This window comes from Nicotiana sylvestris, chromosome 2 (assembly GCF_000393655.2).
Source record: "Nicotiana sylvestris chromosome 2, ASM39365v2, whole genome shotgun sequence".
Classification (NCBI taxonomy): domain Eukaryota; kingdom Viridiplantae; phylum Streptophyta; class Magnoliopsida; order Solanales; family Solanaceae; genus Nicotiana; species Nicotiana sylvestris.
The window spans coordinates 143756558-143766777 of record NC_091058.1 but is presented as its reverse complement, the minus strand read 5'-3'; the positions used below and the strand labels follow the sequence as shown (position 1 = coordinate 143766777).

The 10220-nt window shown below is 39.2% G+C and overlaps 1 non-coding gene across 1 annotated transcript; it reads left to right on the top strand.

The window, feature by feature from the left end:
* The first annotated feature begins 7734 nt into the window (after nt 1-7734).
* LOC138886577 (small nucleolar RNA R71) lies at nt 7735-7841 on the top strand. The gene has a single exon (XR_011405627.1). It is a non-coding gene; the product is annotated as a small nucleolar RNA R71 (small nucleolar RNA).
* The last annotated feature ends 2379 nt before the right edge of the window (nt 7842-10220 follow it).

The window sequence follows — 10220 nt, the reverse complement described above, 5'->3', positions numbered from 1 at the left end:
AAGGGTCAAGTTTGACTTGGGTCAATATTTCTAATAAACCACTTCAGAACTAGGATTTGATGGTCTCAATAGGTTTGTATGATGATTTTGGAAATGGACGTATGTTCGGATCGGGTTTTGGATGACCTAGGAGCGTTTCGGCGCATAAAATTGAAAGTTGGCGCATTGAACGTTTTAAAGTTCTTTAAATTTAGTTTGGAGTAGGTTTTGGTGTTATCGAGGTCTGTTCCGAAATTCGAGCTTGGGAATAGTTCTGTACGGTGATTTAAGACTTGCACGCAAAATTTGTTGTCATTCCGAATAGTTTAAGTATGATTTGGCGTGCTTGGAGCAAGTTGGAAGAACTTGAAGTTCATAAGTTGATTTGATTGGTTTGGAGAGCAATTCATAGTTCTGGTGTTGTTTTTCGTGTTTCGCGAGGTTGAGCAGGTCCATTTTATCATTTAAATCATGTTGGTATGTTTGGACAAGGCCTCGGGGGCCTCGAATGCCAATCGGACGATGCGCGGAACTCGTTTTGAATTGGAAGAAGTTGCAGAAGCAACAGGGCTTCTGGTGTGTTTGCACCTGTGAAGGATTTGCCGCATGGGCGGCTCGTTTTGGTGAGCGCAAAACACACACTAAAATATGCTAGCTAGTCAAATTTAGTAATTTATAATATTGTATCCATGAATTATGTCGAAATATGCTCGTTCGATTACTAAGAAGAATCAATAAATTAAACCAACAAAATATAATGCAGAGATATGACAAGTTATGCCTCTCTCGATTACATGAACTAGTGAATGTAGATGCAACGATTAAGACATCCAAAATAATTCAATACATAAAAACTAGAGTTATATAGTTCACAAACAAGTACCAATGCACCAAATCCATTAAACCCTAAAAAGAACTACTCCATAGATATGGAGCAATTCTTCATAAATATGTTTAAGTTAAAGGAAATCATAAATGATCCAAACTCTTGTCTTGAGTGAGGATTGAATGATGAATGCTTGAGCTTTTCCTTATCCACCTCTCATTGGCTTCCTTAGGTCTTAGATTTGCCAAAAGTCCCAAAAATAATGTTTTTACATGTATTTATACTAAGTATGGTCCGACCCATCTTGTCCTAGACGAAATAGGACCGTTGATCTGTGAAAAATGCATAGGCGCGCCGCATGGGGCGACGCTCCAGGAAGGGCAGCAGTGGACTTTATCAGGGACCTTGTCAATTCACAACAGCAGCAAAATGGGCAGCCGCGGTCCACCATGCGCCGCCCCACGCACCGAGGCTGTGGAGGTTTCTCATAATGAATCTTTTTTGCTCGTTTTTTGATATCCAGGCTTGGTCCTTGATCCTCGAACGCGATCCCGACTTAATCCCTTGGATTTTTACTCAGACTTCAAAGCTCTAAATTACTCGAATTCATTCCATAACATCTACATCACCTGGAAACACTCCTACAATGCATAAAATACACAATTAGTGCAAAACACTAGTGATTAAAGCTCAAACCCAATTAAAGTGAAGTAAATTGGAGTGTAAAATGCAACTAAAACATGAGATTAGTGCCTACCATCAACACCCTATACTTAAACCATTGCTCGTCCTCGAGCAATCAAACTATATTTTATAAAGACACGACCTTTTAAAACCATTCTCTTAACTCATCACACCAAGTATATTTAAAAAATTGACTAAGCACAATAGTGTAACATCTTCACCTTAAGATTTAACTCAAAAGCACCATGCATTATTCACAAATCACTCACTTAGTCTAACATAGAGGTCAACGACATTGTCTTTCCTTCATGAATCAAGTGCCCTCACACAATAATAGAGAGTAGTTCCACACACAATAAAATTTAAGAGCAATCAGGAACTCAAGATAGAAAGAATTCACTCACTCTTAGAAACAACATTCATATACCACAAAAGATGAACCATAGGCTTGCCCGTTGTGTAATACTAAACTAATTGAGCTCATTCGGTCGAGGATCAAGTAGGACTTTAATTGGTTGTAATGTAGTTTGCGGGACGAGTAGGATACACTTAGATATAAGAGTGACTACACCTCCCTAAGTACTTTAATAGACACTTTATCATTCAAAACCTCGCACTTATGTCAAACCATAACTCTGCCTTCACATCAAGAGTTACAACTTAACAATGAATATTTTGCACAACCATACAACTATTTTTTCTTTTCTTATTCAATTCAAGTGGCTCTTACTTTTTCAAAATATTGCACCTTTCTCCTTATTTCAATAGTTCCACTCAAAAGCCAAATCAATCACCCCATACTTCAGCTTTTACAAAGTTCATACCAAATTCAAGTGCTCTCGGGAGGTACACGGTTCAAATAGATGGTCAATTCGAACAAATGGGTAAGGCTTGTAAAGTGGTTGCCAAGGAAACATGACTACAGGCTCAAAGGAGTTAACTAAGATATATAACAATTAGAAGGATGAAAACATATATCTAGCTCAGCAAAGAAATGTCTATATCACTTCCTAGACTGAACAAAACTGCTATTTCACTTTGAAAACACACGGGGCAAGTTCTAGACATCAAATGCAATGCACATAATCATACAAACCTCACACACACATGGCACATAACTCACTCGGAATTGGAATCATCAAGATAATCTAGTCAAAGCAGTTAAGCAAAGTTAAGATCATATAATTTAAGATACTTATACAAGAGTCAATCACTGAGCCTAAGCGTCACAACTAAAGTACTCACTATTCTCAAGGTACAACAAAGTCAAGAGATATTGCTTCCAATTCAAATCATAGAACAAGGTTTCCTTCACCAAATACAAATAAAAATGAACTACCCCCTGTTCAACCAAAACTATTTGAAAAGAACCACGACACAAAGTAAAACTAGGGGGGAATTATTACACTACCTATAAAAATAAAATATTTTTGGTCTTTTTCTTTTGACTTTAATCCAACAAGAAGCCTGTCGAATGATATCCATCGTCGGGAAAAAACGATAATTTTTAAATTTTTTATGGTTTTTCAATTTTTTTCTAAATACTAAAAAACAAAACTAACTACTTAAAAGAAAAAACTAACACATATACATACAACATACAATTATCCTCCAACGCACATTTTAAGTTGTGGCATGTCACCGTGACACACAATTTGTCACGACCCTAAACCCAAGCCCGATCATGATGGTGCCTCTCATGAAGACAGGACTAGCTGACACAAACCCCCAATTAAATTAATAGATATAATAATTCATAATTAAGTCATTAATAATGATAAATCCCAAAATAGAGTGAAATATATCAACTGCGGAAAACAAACACAACCCGACATTGGGGTGTCACCAGTCATGAGCATCTAACATAAGTCTAGCAGTATGAAAACGGATTACACAATCTATTATAGAAAACTAATACAAGGTTAAATAAGCAAAGAGGGAGAAGCACTGGGTTGCGAACGCCGAGCAGCTACCTAGTGAACTCCAAATGGCCCGCTAGAAGCAATCAGCCCTCGCTAGCAGGACCCGAGGCTCCTGTACCTGCGCACAGGGTGCATGGAGTAAAGTGAGTACTCCAACTCAGTGAGTAATAAAAATAAATGAACACTGAGCGATAAGAAAATACATAAAACACAGCAAAAAGCTACAAAAAGGCAGTAAAAATAGTGAAATCTTATAAAAACACCTTAGTTCAACATAAGTTTTTTTAAAACACTTTTTTAACAGTTAAACAAGTAAATGAAAAGCAGCGAGAAACGATAAACACATAAAATCAGCCCCTCGGGAACAATACCAATAGAAATTAGCCCATCGGGCAATAACATGGAACAACTTCAGCCCCTCGGTCTATATCACATATCACACTGGGTACCCGCACTCACTGGGGTGTACAGACTCTGGGAGGGGCCCCTTACGGCCCAAGCGCAATATCAAGCCATCTCGTGGCATAATCAATAGGCTCTCAGCCTCATATCAAGCCACCTCGTGGCATACCAACTTAGGCCCTCGGCCTCATACTCATAATCAGTACAACATTACTGTGGTGTGCAGCCCCATCCCATAATAACCTCAAAACACAGTCCCTCGGCCATACTCAGTCAAAATCTCTAAAAGCCGCCCGGGCACAGGAAAATATGATGCTTAGCCCAAAATATCATTTAAAGTGTTAAAACAGAGTAATCATGGCTGAGTTATGAAAACAATATAATATAGCATGACTGAGTACAGATATAAAATCAAAATAGTGAGGAAATAGCAGTAAAAATCCCTTAAGGGTCTAAACAGTTGGCACGAGGTCCAAATATGGCATTCAGCACAAAACATGATGATAGTAAACAGTTGTCAATCAAATACGGAGTAAAACAGTCATACGGGATGGACTAAGTCACAATACCCAATGGTGCACGGCCCCACGCTCGTCATCTAGCGTGTGCGTCACCTCAATATAGCACAACGATGTGAAATCTGGGGTTTCATACCCTCAGGACAACATTTACAATCATTACTCACTTCAATCCGGTCCAAACTCTAACTCGTGATGCCTTTGCCCCTCGAATCGTCCTCCGGATGCTCCAAATCTAGCCAAAATTAGTACATAACCATCAAAATATGCTAAGGGAACAAAGCCCACTCAAAAGTAATCAAAATACAACGCAAATCCTGAAATTAGCCAAACTTGACCCCGAGGCCCACATCTCGGAATTTGATAAAATTTACATCAATAGACTCCTTATCTCCCCACGAATTCATACATATCAAAAGTACTAAAATCCGATCACAATGACCCCTCAAACTCCGTATTTTCCATAAATTACAAGCCTAATCCATGAAATAGCATCATAGAAACGAGTGTTTGGTTCAACAATCTACCTAAACGAAGCTCCCTTGAATTCCTTCTTAAAAAGCTCCCAAAAACCTCCAAAACTGACTTAAAAATGGTGAAGAAAGGCTAAAAATTGTGAAGTCCATAATTTATATTTTGTACCCCAGCTAAAGCGCTTCTGCGGTCACAACCTCGCACCTACGGACCTGCACCTACGGTCCCAGGTGCGCTTCTGCACAAATCACTTAAAATCCCAATTTCCGCATGTGCGATAATATACCCGCACATGCGCTATTGCAGGTGCGCTCACCTAGCCGCTTCTGCGGCTCCAGCTCTTCTTGGCCCCTTCCATTTCTGCGAAATATTTTCCGCATATGCGGGGGTCGTACCTGCGGCCTCCCAACTGCAGATGCAGTTATGACAGCAGTCCTAAAACATCAGCTGCCATTTCCAAATTCCTATCTTTCCATCAGCCACCCGAAATCGCCCCGAGGCCTCCGGGACCCCAACCAAAGCACAAACAAGTCATATACCACCATTTAAACTTATACCAATCTTCAAAATACCTCAAACCACATCGAATCAACCAAAACACATCAGATTCAAGCCTAAGGTTCCAAAAATCTTCCGAATTACGCTTTTGATCAAAAGGTCTATCAAACCAGGTCCGAATGACCTAAAATTTTGTACACACATCCCAAATGACACAAAGGACCTATTGCAACTCCCGGAATTCCTTTTCGACCCCTATATTAAAATCTCACCTATCAACCCAAAAATGCCAAAATCTCAATTTCGCCAATTCAAGCCATAATCTACTACGGATCTCCAAAACACGTTCCGATCACACACCTAAGTCCCAAATCATCTCTCGAAGATATCCGAACCATCGAAATTCATATCTGAGCCCCTTTTCACATAAGTCAACATCTGGTTGACTTTTCCAATTTAAGCTTACTCAAAAGAGACTAAGTGTCTCAAACCTTACCAAAACCATTCCGGTTTCGAACCGACTAACCCGATACCACATAACACGGACAAGTAAAGCATAATGAAGAAGAAATAGGGGAAATGGAGCGGTTAACTCATGAAATGACTGGCCGGGTCGTTACACAATTAAAAAGTATAAAGTAGAGGAAACATCTCTGAATCTCTAATCGGGGTCTGAATAAGAGTCGAGCTTTATTTCACTCGCCCGAACTAGTGCACACATCCATGCAGACAGCTTCTTCTCAGCCTTTTTAGGTTACACCCCACACTTATCTTTCTCTACCACTAGGGCCTTCTCTTTTGAACTCTTCACTTTCCACTCAACACTTGCAGGTGGCTTCTCCTTTTTCACCCTCAATTCTACATTCATCTCGAAAGTTACGGTCTTATCACTCACTCTAAGTATGAGTTTTCTATCATGTGTCAAATATTTCTCTACCCATTGCTAAGAATGGTTTTTCTAAGGTTAGGGGTAATTATTTATTCCCTTCCATCTTTGCAACTATAAAATCTACAATAAATACAAATTTATCCACCCGCACCAATACATCTTCCACTATCCCCTCAGATGTTATAGTTGTTTGGTCTACCAGCTATAAAGATATTGGCATCGACCTTATCTCTCCAATCTCCTTATCTAGTTTGCTCTAAATATATAATGGCATTAGATTAATTGAGGCACCAGAATCACATAAAGAACTATCAAAGTTAAGAGTGCCTCAAGAGCAATGTATAGTAAAATTCCCTGGATCTCCACACTTTTGTGGGAGTTTGTTTTGCAATAACTCACTGGTATGCTCTATGAGCTTGACAATTTAGGTCTCCTCTATCTTCATTTTCTTTGTAAGGATCCCATTCAAAGACTTGACATAAGCTGGCATTTGTGAGAGAACTTCAGTGAATGGATAATTTACATTGACCTGTCTTAGCATATTTAGAAATCTCTCAAACTGCTTATCCAGCTTTCTCTATAGAGATTTGAGGAAAAGGTTGAGCAGACATATGCTTTCTCACATCATTAGAGTCATCCCTTCTCGAAGTTTCCTCATTCTTTTTTCTCTCCTCCCCTGTCGCCTTTCTTCTTCTTCTTATCATCTTCAATTTTAAGCTGCTCCCCACTTTCTTCTTCAAGCACAACCTCTTATTGGACTGGAGTGGTCTCTTTCAACACTTTCCTGCTTCTCAAGGTCACAAAATTCACCATTTCTTTGGGATTCTTTTCAGTATCAGCTGGCAAAGTACCTGGGATTCTCTCGGACAATATAGTTGCAATTTGTCTAACTTGTCTCTCCATGTTACGCAAACTTGTCCCAAGTTCTTTGATAGCTGAACCATGAGTATCTAATTTATCATCCATCTTGACAATGAATGACTTCATCAGATCTTCTAAACTAGGCTGAATTGGCCGTTAAGGCTGAAACTGCGGCTTCTGCTAATTTTGGAAACCTGGGGCTCCTTGTCCATGACATCTGGAGTTGTTTTGTTTCTAGGCAGTCGATGTATCCCCATGTGAAATCCATGAAAAACGGGGTGATTCTAACCCATTGAATTGAAGTTATAATTCCCAACAACATTAACTTCCTCAGTTGAGGCTTGACACTCGTGAGTAGAGTGTCTTCTTCCACATATATCACATGCTGCGTGAGGCTCATTGTGTATCGAGGATAAGGTCAACTTCCTTATTTCTTTAGCCATATCATCAAGCTATACCTACATAGATGTGATAGCATCAACCTGGTAAACACCGGTTGATCTTCTTCTTTCACTAATCTCAGAGGGCCACTAATTTGTATATTCAAACAATTTATCAACAATTCTGACTATCTCCTCTGGAATCTTTTTCATCAATGGGCCTCCAGCTGCATTATTCAGTGTTGTCCGTGAGGCTGCTGTCAATCCATCCCAAAAGACCTGGAGTTGCATCCAAAGATTAATTCCACTATGTTGACATTTTCGCGTTATCTCCTTAAACCACTCCCATGCTTCAAACACAATTTCAGTCTCATTCTGGTAGAAGTTATGGATTTATCTTCTAAACTTACCCATTTTAGTTGAGGAGAAATATTTAGCAAGAAATTTTCTGGTCATCTCATCCCATGTTCTAATAGATCCCTAGGGCAAGTTTCGAAGCCAGTGCTTTGCATCATCTTTATTTGTGAAGGGGAATAGTCTTAGATAAACTGCATCTTGTGAAACAGCATTGTACTGAAAGGTTTTCATAATCTCCTCGAAGTCCATCAAATGATTATTTTTATCTTCGTTCATATTTTCTCTGAAAACATGACTGTTTTGGAGGGTTTGGAGCAACCTTTGCTTCAGCTCAAAATTATTGGCTGCAACTGGAGGTTGCCTCACATATGATAAGCCTTGGTTGTAGATCGATATAGCATAATCTCCAAGTGGTCTCCCAGCACCGGGAGCTATGTTTTCGAAGTGATTTGGAACTAAAGGCTAATTCTAAGCAATTCTTCGAGCCCTCTCTTCTTCATATGCAATTTGTGCATCTCTGATAGCTGCTTCTTCATCATCCTTGGCAGCTTTCTCTCTGAATTTGGTTGCCTCCCTCACAGCCAAATCTACATTATAATCATCTACAGCCGTATTGTCTTTGGTTGAGGATTTCCCAACCTTCTCTTTCTCGGGGAGATTTCTTTCCTTCCTCAACTATCGCAGTTGTTTCTCGATTTCTAGTTCATATGGTTGCACTTCTATCCTAGAAAATCGATTCATGCACCAATCTAAACTATAGCCTGTGCACAGTCAAAGAACACCAAACGTAAAAAGAGAAAAATAAAATAAAAAGAAAATTCCTGAATTAGCACTAAAAACTATTTCAAACAATATTGATTGCCAATCCCCGACAACGGCGCCAAAATTTGACGAGCGCAAAACGCACACTAAAATATGCTCGCTAGTCGAATATAGTAATTTATAATATCGTGTCCACTGGGATTGGAGTTAAACAATATTATTATCGTAGTTTATAGATTAGTTGTTATCCAATATGACCAACAATTGAGATTTATGTGATTAAGACTAAAATTAACTAAGACACGGAATCATTGACTAAAGACAATCAACGCAAATAATAAGCAAAGGAAAATATCAATTCTGAGAAGATAGGGTTGATAGGATAAGTGCAAGATATTTGTCAGGGATTTAACTCTAGTTAATTCACTTCTAATGCTCAAGTGAGTCTCTCGAATTCACTTGGTTATTAATTCAATTGTTTAGTAAGAACACCTCTCTCAATTAAGTCTCAACTTCACAAGATGGTTTGCAAGAATTCGTAGTAGATTGGTCTTCAAGAGAACCTCTCTCGATTATCTTCCTAACCAGGTTTAATCAATAACTCAACTAGCCTCTTTCGATTACAAAGAAGAATCAATGAATTCAACTAACAAAATATAATGCAAAGATATGCCTCTCACGATTACATGAACTAGTGAATATAGATGCCACAATTAAGACATTCAAAATGATTCAATACATAAAAACTAGAGTTATAATCCACAAACAAGTATCAGTACACCAAATCCATCAAACCCTAAAGAGAACTACTTCATAGATATGGAGAAATTCATCATAAATATGTTTAAGTTAAAGAAAAACATAAAAGGATCCAATCTCTTGTCTTGAGTGATGATTGAATGATGAAATCCTTGAGCTTTTGCTTCTCCACCTCATCCTTGGCTTCCTTAGGTCTTAAATGTGTCAAAAGTCCTAACAATAAAGTTTTTATATGTATTTATACTAAGTAGGGTCGGCCCAAACAAAACAACCTTCTCCTAGCCGAAATATGGTTATTACTTAGTAAAAAATGTACAGGCGCACCGCATGGGCCGACGCGCCAGGCAGGGTAGTTGTAGACTTTATCAAGGACCTTGCCAATTCACAACAGCAGCAAAATGGGCTGCCGCGCCACGGCTATGGAGGTTTCTCAGGGTGAATCTTTTTCACTCGCTTTTTTATATCCAGGCTTGGTCCTTGACCCCCGAACGCGATCCCGACTTAATCCCTTGGGCTTTCACTCGGACTTCAAAGATCCAAATTCTTTAAATTAATTCAATAAAATCTACATCACCCTAAAACACTCCTACAAGGCATAAAACACACAATTAGTGCAAAACACCAGCGATTTAAGCTCAAACTCAATTAAGTGCAGTAAATTGGAGTGTAATAAGCATCTAAAACACGAGATTATAGCTTACCATCATGGACGTGGGTGTTCATTTGGGATGCGTGAGCTGAGTCGGTAGGTGCGGACATGGGGGAGCAGATGCACGACTATAGAAGCGGTCAGTGGTCCACAAAAGTGGTCAGTGGTCCACAGAAGCGGTCAGTGGTTCGTGGCACGTACGCCGTAGGCGCGGGATCGTAGAAGCGATCCATTTTTCCCAGATGCGGAAGTAGGCTGTC